This window comes from Microtus pennsylvanicus, chromosome 11 (genome assembly GCF_037038515.1).
Source record: "Microtus pennsylvanicus isolate mMicPen1 chromosome 11, mMicPen1.hap1, whole genome shotgun sequence".
NCBI classification, from domain to species: domain Eukaryota; kingdom Metazoa; phylum Chordata; class Mammalia; order Rodentia; family Cricetidae; genus Microtus; species Microtus pennsylvanicus.
The window spans coordinates 11,240,822-11,255,351 of record NC_134589.1 but is presented as its reverse complement, the minus strand read 5'-3'; the positions used below and the strand labels follow the sequence as shown (position 1 = coordinate 11,255,351).

Genomic DNA, 14,530 nt, shown 5'->3' with positions numbered 1-14,530 from the left:
GGATTGATGGATGGGTGGGTGGATGGATGCGTGGGTGGGTGGATGGGTGGGTGGATGGATGGATGTGTGGGTGGGTAGATGGATAGATGGATAGGTGGATAGGTAGGTGGGTGGGTGGATTGATGGATGGGTGGGTGGATGGATGGATGGATGGGTGGATGGATGAATGGATAGATGGGTGGATAGGTGGGTGGGTGGGTGGATGGATGGGTGAGTGGGGGAATGGGTGGAGAGTTGGGCAGATAGATAAATTCTCATCATGGCTCAGTAGGCAAGTTCCAGGGCTCTTTGTGCCAGGTCCTGTACAAGGGAGGCATTTGCTATCTATGGCCACAGCCCCGTCCAGGTCTGTGTGTGCAAGAACCACCTGGAAAAGTGCATGACCTCTAACCCCATCCCCTCGCTACTGGAAACGGCACCTTCACGCCATCCAGCCGCTACATCATGGTGCCCTTCCTTGCCATCACCACAAATCTAGGCAGGGTCTCTCGTTCAAGGCTGTGCATGCTGTTAGCTCTGACATCCCATCTCCCAGGTGCACTGAAATCACATGTTCCTGCACGTCTGTACCTGGATATGACACAGGTCCCATGGAGCCAAACGGCTTGTGCTTTACCCACAGAACTGTCGCCCCAGCCTCAGAAGGGCAGTTCTGACACACACCCTAATCTGGCTCTGGCTCTGCTTCAAACTATAGCTGGTGTCCAAAGCACCCAGGGCAACTCAGGCCCTTTACCTTCTCCCACCTGTCATACCACGGGACGGTGGGGCTGAGTGACGGCATCCTCACGTATCACACGAGGCGATATCCTCTCATGAGACAACGAAGACGCAGGGTGACAGCTACAGAACCCACGACTCATGCAGCTGTTGTCAGTAAAATGCACACTCCACCCCCTCCACTTTCCAAACATACAAACGCCTTCCAGTCTCCTCTCAGATCTTCAAACGAGGCTCCTCAGCGTCAGCCTGTCTAGAACATTCTTTCCCTGCTGCTCCTGGGACACCCCCCCCCGCCGCCATCTTCCCAGGGCTGCTGATCTATGCTGGTGGGTTTCCCTGCTTTCCTATGCTGCACGGTGCGCAGTAAACATGCCTTGACTGTTCGTGACAGAACAGCTTCTCACATCCGAATCGCAGGACACTGCGAACAACTGGCTGGCTGGGCGCCTGGCGTGACTACCTGCTTCCCTTTCTTCAGGACCTTCTCTTTCTCTGTTCCCCCATCAGCCTGCTTGCCCGCCCCCACCCAGGCCTCCTAAACAAAGTGCTCACTCGTGCCTTCCCAGGGCACATGTGTGCACATGCATGAATCTCTGTGTGTGCTCCGGCACCCAAATGTGATACTAACAACTTCGGATGCTGTCACCTGTGGGAGCTGAATAGAGCCCAGGAAGGGAGCATACTAAGGAAAAGAGGTCCCAGGAAGCTTAAATGAGGGTCTAGTGAGGAAAACTGCTCAGAAGTATTGATGGGGTCAAAGGTGAGATGAGAGACTGGGGGTCAGGGTGGCTCCTGGCTGGGCTTTAGTTCTATCTCCTCTCTATGTCACCTTAACGCCAATGCTGGGGGCTCAATGCCAGGGTCTCGGGAAAGCACTCACAGCAGGGTTCAGACCTGAGCCCTGAGCGAGAGAAGACACCACAGCAGGACAAGCAGGCAGCAATGGAGGACAGGATCCTCACCTGGGCCTCCATCACTGAGAACACTTTTGTCCCATTCAGTGAAGCCTGGCCTACTATGCCCCATAGCGGGATTGTGTCACATGACCATCAACTAAGCACTGTCTAGAAGAAATACCACTGCTACCTGGTTCTTCCAAAGACATTGATGCTTGAGACAGTATGTCTGGCAGCCCAGATCTCAGCAGGGCTCACACAGGTTGCAAAGTGAATCAGTGGTTGAGACATAATAAAGAACTCAATGGAAACACCCCCCCCACACACACACACACACATCAAGCCGGGCCATTGGCACTGCCTGCACAGTCACTGGGCAGACTTGCCTTGTGTGTGTGGCTCTCTACAGTCTACCAGCCAGTCACAGTCACTGCACGGCTTCACACAGCCGCCCTCCCTGTCCGTATGCAAACAGTAATTAGCGACATCACAAGAAGGCCGCGAATAACACGGTTCTCAGAACCCAACAATGAGAGACCGCTCAATGAGGAGGTACAGGGGTCTCCAAACTGCTGGGGTCCACCATGCCCCCTCCCAGCTCACGTCCCCGGCACCCTCAGCTTCTTCCTCCACCTCTTCCCAGAACCAGGACTGAGCCAGACCTATTACGGGATGTAAGTAACCGACCTCCAGGAAAACTGTGTGTCCTCCACTGGATGGTCCTCAGCCAGAGCCGGAACCTGCAGCCTGGGAGCCTGTCTTCTCCCAGGGCCCCTTCAACCCTGGCTCTGGGAAGGAACAACATTCATATGGTAATTTCTCCAGGAACAACAAGGGCTGGAGACAGAAGGAGGAGCCCTGGCAAACTTCTGGAAGCTGTGCCCAATGGGCCTTCCAAGTTGGCTGTCCCTAAAAAGCGGACACAAGGGTGGGGCTGAGTCACAGAAGGATGGGGGTGCTGCAGGTGGCGGGGAGCGAGGGGGGAGCACGAACTTCACAGTGCCTGTGGTTGGATGGTTATCATTTATTTTTTGGTTTACTCTGTGGTGGTGGTGGTGGTGGTGATGAGGGTAACCAAACAGTCCAGAAATGCTCCCCATAGACGGTGGCCCCATGGACACCAAGCTCCCCTGCATGCATACACTGCACCTCCCCTAGGAAGGCTGCTTCCCTGGGTTGAAGCCTGTACGGTGTGTGGGGGAGAGTTCGTCCTCACCTCACCCCACCCCATCTAGACATCTTGATCAGGTGAGCTTTCTCTGTAAGTTAAAGAATTAAGGTTGGAAAAATCTCCGGGGTAAGGAAGAAACCGAAAGTTGACTGTCCTTGTGTGTCTGCGGCTCCTCTCCCTCCGCGTCTGTGTACCAGGGACCTAAGTCATAGTAGGCTTTCCTGTCCACTTCTCTCCCACTGTACCAGCCCACCGCCTCCTGCAAGGAAGACAGAACATGCGCAGCCTTCAGTTACCCTCGCCACCACTTTCTGGGCCCTGGACTGGCAGAGGAATCCAGAAATCAGGGGCCTGCTCTTTGCTTCCCACCTGTGCCCCTCACCACACTCCTCAGCCTCTGGGGATACAGGGAGGCTTAGGGCACCCTGAGGGTGACCCCTTGAGAGAAGGAGAGGGAGGGGGCTGCTCAGAGGCAGCTGGAGCAAGCATGGTGCCCCTCACCAGGCCAGGGCCATCCTCAGCTACCTGGCTTAGAAACACTGGTCATGTGACCCAGCAGTTTCCCAAGAGAGGTGGAAACAGACATGGGATGAGGGGAACCTGTGCTCGATACTCATAGCAGAAGCACTCATAGTGCCCCAGAGTGGACGCTGGCCTAAGGGTCCTCATCTGACAGCCATGAACACAAAATACGGTCCCACCCTGCAATGGAGCATCCTTCCTCCACGAAAAGAGGTACAATTGCACAGGGAAAAAAACAGCACACATGTGGTTCAGGTCTGTGGAGGTTTAGGGACCCAGTGGGCACCCCTGAGTGTGTGAGGGGCTTGTCCATCTTTTCTCTACTTGCTTCTCTGGAGAACTGTGATGCGCATAGAATCTGCTGGCCTCACTAGACAATCCTGCGCTTAAGACTGAGAAGTGCGAGGTCATCCTCAGCTACATAGAGAGTTTGGGGCAACTAGGCTACATGAAACCCTGTCACAAAAACAACAGCTGTACGATGGCCTGGCAGTGTGCGCACATTCTCAACACACGAGTGGGCAATGTCCACCTCACCCATAGCTGTCCATGCCCAGCCTGCAGCCCCACGAACAGAGCTATGTGGCTCCCACAGGGACAACCTCCCCATGTGCAGCCCCCGTGAGAATAGGCTCCGAGTGGCTTGCCTTTTCACCACCCCCCTCCTCGTGGTCATGCTCAGAAAGGTCTGTGGATTTTAAAGTGTCCCTGTGTGCCATAGACTGGAGTCAGTCAAGTCCCCAAAAGACACTTTTAAATAAAGGAGGGCAGCAATAGAAACAGCCAGGCACACAGGAAAGGGCTAATTGTAGGTTCCAACGTCTCTGGGCAGTAACGACACTAGGGAAAACCTCCTTCTCATTCCTGTTCCAAAGACTAAGAGCCCAGGCCTTGCAGCTCTCTGCATCCAGAGTCGAGGGATCCAGAAGCAGGGGCTGCTGGGCCCCCAACAGGGGCCTTGAACCCCAGGAGGGCATGACCTCCTCCCAGGAGTAGGGTGAGCCCCCCACATGTTAGGGCCACATGACACCAGAGGGAGAAGTACCTCTGGATGGTCCAAGGTTAAATGAACAGAGGGACTGACTTAACAAGGCACAAGGTGGGGGCGTTCATAACTTCCTACACTACCCCAAACTCCCAGGCCTCTCGGGGGGTCAGCACCCCCAGCTCCCATGCACTAGGAATGGAGAAGGCTCTGCTGCTGCCTCAGCAGACAGACCAACAGTGCCACCCAGGCAGGGAAGCTACCTGTGTCCCGTGTATCCTCTTGAATCTGATAATGGGCCTGGCTGGGGGCAGCAAAGTCCTCCCAGACAGAGACCTGGTCACAGTCACCTTGGCTTGTCCTCCATGGGACAGACGCTCCACGGCCCTTCATCTGTGAACCAGGGAAAGCAGAGCAAGGTGGCTGTGGCCCCGGGGCAGCCTCAGGGTGCTATAGGAGGTGCCGCCGGGAGTCCAGACTACAGTTAACACTGAGCAGGCTAGGAGGCGGGTGCAGGAGAACAGCTGAGCACCAGTCTGGGAGCAGCCTGGCTGTTCCCAGGCGAGCAGGAAGCAGGCAAGGCCTGAGGGAGGGTGGTGGGGGAGTGGCACTTGGGACACCAGCTTTTAAAGTAGCGGTTGGTTGTGGGGGCACCCCGGACATTTCCTTACTTGCTTTCCAGGATCCGGAGACCCACACTCTCAACGTTCTCCTCCACTCCCTGAACACACCTACGCTGCCAAACCCCGAGCAGCCCCTCCCCGCCCTGCCGTCTCACACCAGAACTATCTTGGCTGCAGCGCAGTTGAAATCTTAGGGCCCCAGGCGCCACCTCCACGTCACGCCCTGGGACTTATTGCCCAATAGGTGCAGAAACTTCTAGAAGACCTATCTTGTGTGCTTGGTGCTCAGCAGCAGCTGCAGCCCAGGGCGCTTAGACCTCTACTCTCCATATCCTATGTGAATAGACTGGACTTAGCTCCATTCACCCTGGAAAGCTGCATAGAGTTGTCAACCGAATGAAGTTAGCAAGAGGAACAGAACCTGGCCGCACAATTCCGAAATGTCTACGTCCTGACGTCATGTATATCCTTGGGGGAGAGCACTGAGACCAGGTCTCATCACGTAGCCTAGGTCAGCCTCAAACTCGCGTTCTTCCTGCCTCTACCTCCAGACTGCTAGGGTGACAGGTGAACCACTCCAGTGTTAAAGCTTGCAGTGAGTTAGTCTCGAAGCCAGCTTGGTGCCAGAAGCTCACAAGACACTGGCCTGGGTCCTTCAGGGACCTGTTGCATGTCCCACAGCAGAGGCAGCCCCAGTACCTTGACCCTGGTCTCCTGACCCACAATGGGTCTCTCAACCACCCTGCAATGGTTTGGAAGCTTCTGCCCCTCCCCCACTCTCTCTCCTCTTCACCTTCCTAAACAAACCTTCACTGGAGCCAAATCAGGCTCCCACATCTTGACTTTAGGTCTTCCATGTTGAGCTAACCCTACTTTATCAAGGTTTCAGGCTTTACCCAGGATGTTCCACTCTCTGGGAGCTGAGCCACCCTCTTTTCTGCCTTCCAGGGTTCTCAGCATCTTTGGGGTACTAAGTATAAGAGTGAAGGTGGGCACCCCATAAACCTGGGTGGAAAATACACTGGAGAATGTCACAACTCTGCCATTGTCCAGAAGGGCCTGGCACGGTAGTGGCTGAACTGATAGCCAAGGGCCCAACTCGCAGGGACAACAGCCTCCTCCCTCCCAACACACGTTCTGCACTGGGCACGCTCCAGAAGTCACTAGCAAGAGGAAGTCACAACTCTCCAAGATGCCACTGGGTTCACTGGGTCCCTGGGAGCCAGGCCAACCTTCCCACATGGCGGCAGAGACACAGAATCAGCCTCTCAGGTTGTTAGGGATTTTTGACTTTGCTCAGGGAGGCTCAATGGGGGAACCTCATTCACAGCCTAACCAAGTTTGTACTATAAGCTTGGCTTAGCCTTTGATAAGGAAGAGGCTCAGGGCTGGGGAGTCAGTTCACTGGGCCAAGGGCTTCCGGCACAAGCATGAGGATTGGAGTTGGATCGCTCAGAACCCACTGAAAGACGGGTGTGTGGTGAGCCCTGGTAATCCCAGTAATCCCAGAACTGGGAAGGAGGCAGGTGGGTTCTTGTTCCTGGACAGGCAGCCTGACTGAGTGGGTAAGCTCCAGGTAAAAGTGATGAGGCCTATGCCAAAATACAAAAATACAGTGAGATAGCCCCCAATCTTGACACGCACAAGCGTGTGTGCACACATACACGCACACATGTACACACACCAAGCAGAAAAGCCAGGCACCCCTACAGAGACATCAGTCACCAAGCCACCAAGCTTCAGTTATGGGAGAAAGGCAGGGAGGAAAAACCCCCTCAAGGTCCCTAAGCTAACCTTGGTGGAAGCACAGAACATTTGGATCGAAGCAGAAAATCTGAGGTCACACAAGGCTGGCCATTCATTCACTCAAACATTAACCAAGTGAGCACCTAGGTCATCCAGAATGGGGACACAGAAATCGATAAACCTTAGTGGCCACTGAGAAGGGCAGGCAGGACACTAACATTGCCACGGAACAGGAGGGCCAGCTGCAGCCACATTCAGGGCCAGACTAAGCAGGAGACCTGTGTGGCACTCAGCTGGACGAGGCTTGCCTGGCAGGACCTATCTTATCTCCCCCTCCAGTGGTGACAGGCACCTGGAAGGAGGCCTGGGAGATAAGAGATCCTGATAAGGACAGAGTTCTGAGAGCGTTCCACTGTGAAAACACAACTGTCCCCACGACCTCTGGTGACCAAGGCATGCTCGGGGCCCAGCACCCAAACGCAGGAAACCCTGCATGGTGGCACGTCCCTGTCATTCCAGCACATGGGGGGCTAAGGCAAGAGGCCGGCCTAGGTCACAGAATCACCAAAAAGGAGGCGGAGTTACAGCTCAGCTAGTGGGGTCCTCACTTAGCATGGGGTGCTTACTTAGCATGGACGAAGCCTTGGGTTCGGTCCCCAGGAGGATCAGAAGTACAGGCCATCTTTGGGCAGAGAGGGTAGTTTAGTCCCTGCCTCAAATGACTCACAGATCAGGGCGATGTCAGGCCCAGGATGAGGACCTGCAATTGACTGAGTGTCAGTGACTTGGTATGGGTCCTCAAGTGGCCAGCACCTCAGGGTGCCCCCCAACAGCTCTTGGCTTCAGGAAGATGCTAAGCAATTAGGAGGGGGCGGAGTCCAGGGCAAGATCCACCCACTGTACACATATTAGAATATCTGTAAGATGGTGCTTAAGCCAGCTGCCCTAGCCCCACGGCCAGTCAATAGCCTTGTATCTTAAAGAAAAATTTCAGTGTGCATGCGTGTGTATGTGGTGTGTGTGTGTGTGTGTGTGTGTGTGTGTGTGTGTGTGTGTGTGTGTGATGGCACAGTGCATGTGTAAAGGTCAGAGGTGACAGTTCTCTCCTTCTACCCTGTGGAGTCCAGGGACAGAACTCACACTGTTAAGGCCGACAGCAAGCATCTTGTTTTGTTTAGTTTTTCGATATGGGGGCTTTTCTGTGTAGGCTTGGTTGTCCTGAAACTCACTCTGTAGTCCAGGCTGGCCTCAAACTCGGAGACCTGCCTGCCTCTGCCTCCTGAGGGCTGGGATTAAAGGAGGTATACCACCATGACCCAGCGTGACAGCAAGTATCTTGGCCCAGTGGGCCATCTCACTGGCCCCAGGAGTTTGTGTCTTTCACGACCCTTCCTAAAGGAAGCCAAGGCCCCAACCGCGGGAAGAAGTGAGCTGGGTACAATAGGAGGGTGAGCTCATCTTGCAGGGGCACCAGATGAGTGCGGACAGCAGCTCAGGGCGGCTGCAGGGAGATGAGATCAGGCTCCGTGGTCTTAGTACAAAGCCCTCTTGACCAGGCTCCCAGCCTGGGATGGTGAGTTCCTCTGGGTGCATAGCAGAGAGCAGACTGAAGAACCACCAGCATCCTCAGGCACCAAGGCAGGCTCAGCGTGCAGCCAAGTGGGTGGGGTCTGCAGGGCAGAGTGCAGAAGCGCCCACCTCCCCAGATGCAGGTAGGAGCCCCCAGCCCCACTCCACTCACAAAACGTAGAGCGTGCAGCTCTGCAGAGCAGCCGCCCTGAGAAGTCCTCCTTGGGAAGGAGGCCAAGGCTCAGGAGTTCCTAAGGGCAGGTTTCTACCTGCCCGAGGAACAGAGGGAACTCAATAAACAAATCAAAGCTTGATGCTGGGAGCAGAGTCTGAAGAGGTGCCGGCTACAGGGGGAGTTGGCTGGAAACACCTCTAAAGACCAAACTGGAGGAAGTCGGACGCTCTTGGTGGAGGACCTGGCAATATTGGCCTAGTCTACGGTGAAGGTGATAGTGAAGGTGATGAGGGGAGGATGGTAAGTAGGCAGGAGCCCCACCTAGCCTCTGCCCCAACAGCCACTGGGTTTTTTTGCCTATTTGCATTAAAATAAAGCTGTTCTTCCCACACACAGGGTCAGGGAGTGAGAGAGGAAGCCTAGAAACTTCCGGGGTGGTGTGGGAAAGCAGATAGAGACTGTGCTGTGTGGGGAACGGGAGAGCGGAAATGGAGCCTCGGTGCCGGCTTCCTAGAGACCTTTGACACAGGCAGGGAATCTGTGCCGCCCCCAGGCCGAGGGGCCCTCTCTGTACAAGGGGGCCTCGGCCCCAAGCAGAGCCACCCTATCTGACAAGAGCATTGACATAACAGGAAGTCGGGGAGGATATTGTGGCAAGGAAGGGAGGGGGTGGGGAGCAGAGGCAACAGCACTGGGGTTGCCCAATGAGTAGCGGGCTCCTACGGCAAGGTCCCAGAGCTCTTCCCACAGCTAGGGAGAGCGGGTCTGGGGCTCAGAAGACTCCATAGGCCAAAGAAGGCCCTGGACTTGGCATGATGGGTCTTGTCTCACACTTGCTCACAGGAGCTGGCTTCCACCTAGGGTCGTCACCACCCTCCACACAGGTTCTTCTTCGTACCAGCTCAGCTGTCACCGTGATGGGGTCTACCCGGTAGACACAGTAGATGGCACAGAACCTGGGGTGAACCAATATGGAAATGACCAGTGGTCTGAAGGGGCGGGCCAGGTCAGTCACAACTCAGGACCCCAGTTCGGGTCCTACCCAGGCATGGTGCTACACACCTATAAATCCCTGCATTCAGGAGGCTGAGGCAGTAGGATTGCTATGAGTTCAAAGCTTCCTTCTGTAGCTACCCCACACCACGAAAGAGACCCAAGAAGAGAAGGATGAGCTACCTTTCCCAGCAGGCCTCGGGTGCAGGCTGGCTGCCTATCCAGAGGTTTAATAAGCACATTTTCCCTATTTGCTGAAAAGGAGCCCCTGGCTGCCAACGGAAGCTGAGCAAGGCGAGTGAAAGACATCGTGTAGAAATGCCCCAAGAGCCCCATGAAGCTAGAAGCCAAGTGTGAATGAAGGAGGCCCCACACCATTGCAGGGAACGTTGCTGTCCCCTGGATCTTCCACATGAGATCCCAACCAAATTCCATCTCTGCCCAACACAGAGTGGCCAGAACCCGCTCCTGGGCTCCCCCCCCCACCCCCCGGCCCGGCGGTCCATTTTTCTCAAAGAAAGGAATCTCACACTCCTCTCGGGGAGCAGACATACTGCTCCCCAGGCCTCTGACCAAGAGCCAGCAGCTTTTCCGAAGAACTGGGGTGGGGGTGGGGGGTGCTTAGGCGGTCTTCCGGCATTTGCTGCTGTCTCTCTGTGTTTGGGTGCCAGCGACCACTCTCAGTGCTGGCTAGGGTCCCTCGCATGGTCTTAGCTGCAAACCCTGCTGGAGGACACTGCCTGCCCTGGCTCTGACATACAGCACAGGTTCCAACACATGGCTCCAGAAGGCAGACACCCCCATCGCACATTCTCTAGCAAAATAGATGCATACCAAACCCCCACCCCACCCAGCAACACCCTCCTGGGCTCAGCACATCAGCACATCTCAAGAACCCCAGGCCAACGGGCGGTACACATATTTGATGGTGGGGTCCCCATCACGGTTCACCCCTGCGGTCTCTGATTTGCCACCTTTCTCAGAGCCGGCAGTAACTAGTTTCCAGCCAGAGCTGGAAGCCGCCCACTCTTAGAAGCTGATAACTCTGGGTAGAGAGATTTTTGCAAGAAGCATCCAGTTCACCTCTCCTCCTGCCCTGGCTGGATATCAGAAGCCCCTTGTGGGGCAACGTGCTTCAAGACACTCCCATCACTCGGCAGAGTTGGCCAAACGTTTACAAAAAGATAGCTGTGACCACACAAAGTCCCTTTTTCTTCTATTCTGCGATCGAAAATCTGGTTCCCGCGTGGAGACCCGGCATCCCGCCACCCATTCTCCCAGGAACCCAGGGCTGAGCTGCCAGCCAGAGCCCCCAGGCTCCGGGGCTACCTGGATCCCAGTCCCACTGCACCCATCAGGGCCGGCCAGGCGGGCCCCACCACCTGGAGGCCCCCGGAGCAGGCTGTGAGAGGGTGGAAGAACAAAGAGCGAGGACTCACCCCAGCAGCTGAAAGTCGGGCTGCCTGGACGCTGGAGCGCTGCGGCCCGCCCACCGGGTCACATGGCTCGGAGCCGAGCAGAGGATCAAAGGGGCTTTGTGGCCTCGGAACAAGGAGCCTCCCAGAGTGTGGGGCAGAGAGGTAGGAGGGCTCAGGATGGCCTGCAGAGGGAGGCTTGCTAGGGAACTGCTCCGAGGGGCAGGGCGAGGGGACGAGGAGGCGGGGAGAGGCGCACCGGCTGCAGGCGACAGCGGCAGGGTGAGCCTAAGGCCTCCGCGCTCAACACACCAAGGAGCAGTCTGGGCCACTAAGAGGAAAATGACAGGGTACACAGGATGGACCTTGGAGCCCTGCTGCCCTAGCCTTTAACCTGTGTTTGCCCAAATCTGTGCCAGCCCAGAACCATGCGACCTCTTCCCAGCCAGGATGGCTTTCCACTGACCCTGGGCATGGTACCAGGCCTGGCTCCACCCCACACCCGGTCAGATAACAGGCACGCACCTTGGTTTTCAGGCAGCCTTCTGTGTTTTGGTAGGGCTCGCCTCCTTCTCCGAAGCCCTGACCCCCAGAGGCTTCTGGGCAACTGAGACAGCACAGGCACCCTGCTTAAGAGGGCTCTGCTGGCTGCAACCGAAGGAGGGGAAAGCTGGAGAAAAAGGCAAGACCCCGAGGGGCTGGGGCTGGGGCTGGGCTGGGGCTGGCTCACCCTGACTCTCTGCTCTGGAGCCTCAGGGACTCCGAATTATTCTGACGCCTGCTTCTTCCCACTGCTCCCTATCCTCCTTGGGGGCTGGGCAGTGAGTCAGTAGTCTGCCCCTCCCACTCCTTACAGACCCCTGTGATGTTCTGGGACCCTGAGAGGGATGAGCCAGGGGGTCCAAAGATAGGAGCTGACACTTCTGGGGCTGGGGCTAGGGCTGGGCCTGGAGGATGGGATCTGCCAGACCCCATAACCTCTGACCTGGAATGAGTCACTCCCAGGCTCAGGCATGGCCACGGTGGCCCTAGGCCAGCTCCCACACTGGGAGTGCTGGGGTAGGATTGGAGGTTTGTTCAGAGCAGGGAGCAATTGGTTCAAGTGGAGAGGAGCCTTTGGTAACTCTGGAGGGGCCTCAGGGCCAGTGACAGATTTCCCCATGTGACTTCAGTGCCCCAGTCTGCAGGAACAACTGCCCCAAAGGCTCCCCGAGATATGCACAGAATCATATTCCACCCCCGTCCAGCTCTGTTCTACCAGTGAAACACGGAACCCCCAGGCGTCTGGGCCATCATGCAGATCTTGGGAATCTGTCTTCCCTGTTTGGAGCTGATACACCAACTCCAGTCACAGCTAGAACAGCGGGTCCCTTCAAACCAGGAGGAGCTCCCTGTCTAACAACTTCCTCCCACCCTCCTGTCACCGAGCCCTGGCAGTCCGTACAGAATGGCGCGGGGTGCGGGGGTGGGGGGACGGGACTCCTATCAACCCACATCAAAGTTGAGCACCCACTGTCCTGCTGACTCTCCCTCCTGGGGACACAGAGCTTCCTCCCTCCAGAACCTCACACAGCCCCCACAGCTCTCTAAGGCCCCCTGTGTCAGCTCTGGAGATTCCAGGCCTGGGAAGTGAGCGGCACAGGGCGCCTCCTACTGCTCTGACCCTCATCTAGCGCCATTAAATGGGGGTCTCCAGATCATGAAGGGGGCCACAGGTTATAAAGGGTCACTTTCCCAAACGTCCATCCGTCCATCCACAAGTTGAGAGGTTCTCGGCTCTCCCTGACTGTGATCCAAGTACTATCCGGCCCTCTGGCACAAAGCCCAAGATGCAAGTTACAGAAGGAGCCTTACACTTCCAGCTACCACAGGGGGAAACTGTGAGGAATCACATGGCCTGTTTTAATTGATCTCACAAAGCCAAAATATTATCAGTTCAAGATGTCATTGACATGAAAATGGCAGAGATATTTCACACACTTCTTCCTTTCCGTGCCAAGATCCTGGAATCCAGAATGCATCTGACTGACTCCTCTGGTGCACTCTCAGTGGCAACCAGGCCTGTGTCGGGGGCATGACAGCCCTGGGTGCTGGACAAGCGGGCATGACGGCACCCTGTCGCTCTTCTCACTGCAGGGTCACTGATTCACGAGTCTACTTGGAGTCCCTGGTCACTTCTGGAACCAGATCTACAAGCCACATTTGGGGTGAGGGCACACAGCCCACCTAAACCCACGTCTCCCGTAAAAACACATTGAGGGACTGGAAGGACACATATTGTAAGCCTGGCGGTGGTGATGCACACCTTTAATCCCAGCACTCGGGAGGCAGTGGCAGGCAGATTTCAGTGGGTTTGAGTCCAGCCTGGTCTACAGAGCGAGGTCCAGGACAGCCAGGGCTACACAGAGAAATCCTGACTTGGAAAACCGGGGGGGGGGGGGGGGAGCACACTTCAGTACAGAAGGAGAACCTGAGTTTGGTTCCCAGCACCCATGTCAAGCAGTTCACATCTGCATAAAACCTCAGCTCCAAGGGGATCTGACATCTCTGGTCTCTGCAGGCATCTGCACTCATGTGCATGTACCCACTTACACATCTGCACTTGTGCATGTACCCACTTACACATCTGCACTAGTGCATGTACCCACTTACACATCTGCACTCATGTGCATGTACCCTCTTACACATCTGCACTTGTGCATGTACCCACTAACACATCTGCACTCATGTGCATGTACCCTCTTACACATCTGCACTCATGTGCATGTACCCTCTTACACATCTGCACTCATGTGCATGTACCCTCTTACACATCTGCACTTGTGCATGTACCCTCTTACACATCTGCACTCATGTGCATGTACCCACTTACACATCTGCACTCATGTGCATGTACCCACTTACACATCTGCACTCATGTGCATGTACCCTCTTACACATCTGCACTTGTGCATGTACCCTCTTACACATCTGCACTTGTGCATGTACCCTCTTACACACATCTGCACTCATGTGCATGTACCCACTTACACATCTGCACTTGTGCATGTACCCTTTTATACACATCTGCACTCTTGTGCATGTACCCTCTTACACATCTGCACTCATGTGCATGTACCCTCTTACACATCTGCACTCATGTGCATGTACCCTCTTACACATCTGCACTTGTGCATGTACCCTCTTACACATCTGCACTCATGTGCATGTACCCACTTACACATCTGCACTCATGTGCATGTACCCACTTACACATCTGCACTCATGTGCATGTACCCACTTACACATCTGCACTCATGTGCATGTACCCTCTTACACATCTGCACTCATGTGCATGTACCCTCTTACACATCTGCACTTGTGCATGTACCCTCTTACACATCTGCACTCATGTGCATGTACCCACTTACACATCTGCACTCATGTGCATGTACCCTCTTACACATCTGCACTCATGTGCATGTACCCACTTACACATCTGCACTTGTGCATGTACCCACTTACACATCTGCACTTGTGCATGTACCCACTTACACATCTGCACTTGTGCATGTACCCACTTACACATCTGCACTTGTGCATGTACCCTCTTACACACATCTGCACTCATGTGCATGTACCCACTTACACATCTGCACTTGTGCATGTACCCTTTTATACACATCTGCACTCTTGTGCATGTACCCACTTACACATCTGCACTTGTGCATGT

The 14,530-nt window shown here is 55.3% G+C and overlaps 1 protein-coding gene across 8 annotated transcripts in view; it reads right to left on the bottom strand.

Moving 5' to 3' along the window:
- The window catches only part of Septin9 (septin 9), a 163,488-nt gene that overhangs the window by 20,565 nt on the left and 128,393 nt on the right, over positions 1-14,530 (bottom strand). Inside the window, exons 1-2 of one of the 8 annotated variants that reach the window (XM_075990212.1) lie at positions 11,344-11,591; positions 10,843-11,149 (exon numbers count right to left, since the gene is read on the bottom strand). The exons of 6 other annotated variants lie outside the window; for them this stretch is intronic. The gene's annotated coding sequence lies outside the window, so the exon portion shown is untranslated. Of the gene's footprint in view, positions 1-10,842; positions 11,150-11,343; positions 11,599-14,530 lie in introns of those variants that run through there. One more of the 8 variants, XM_075990213.1, reaches the window with a different exon arrangement.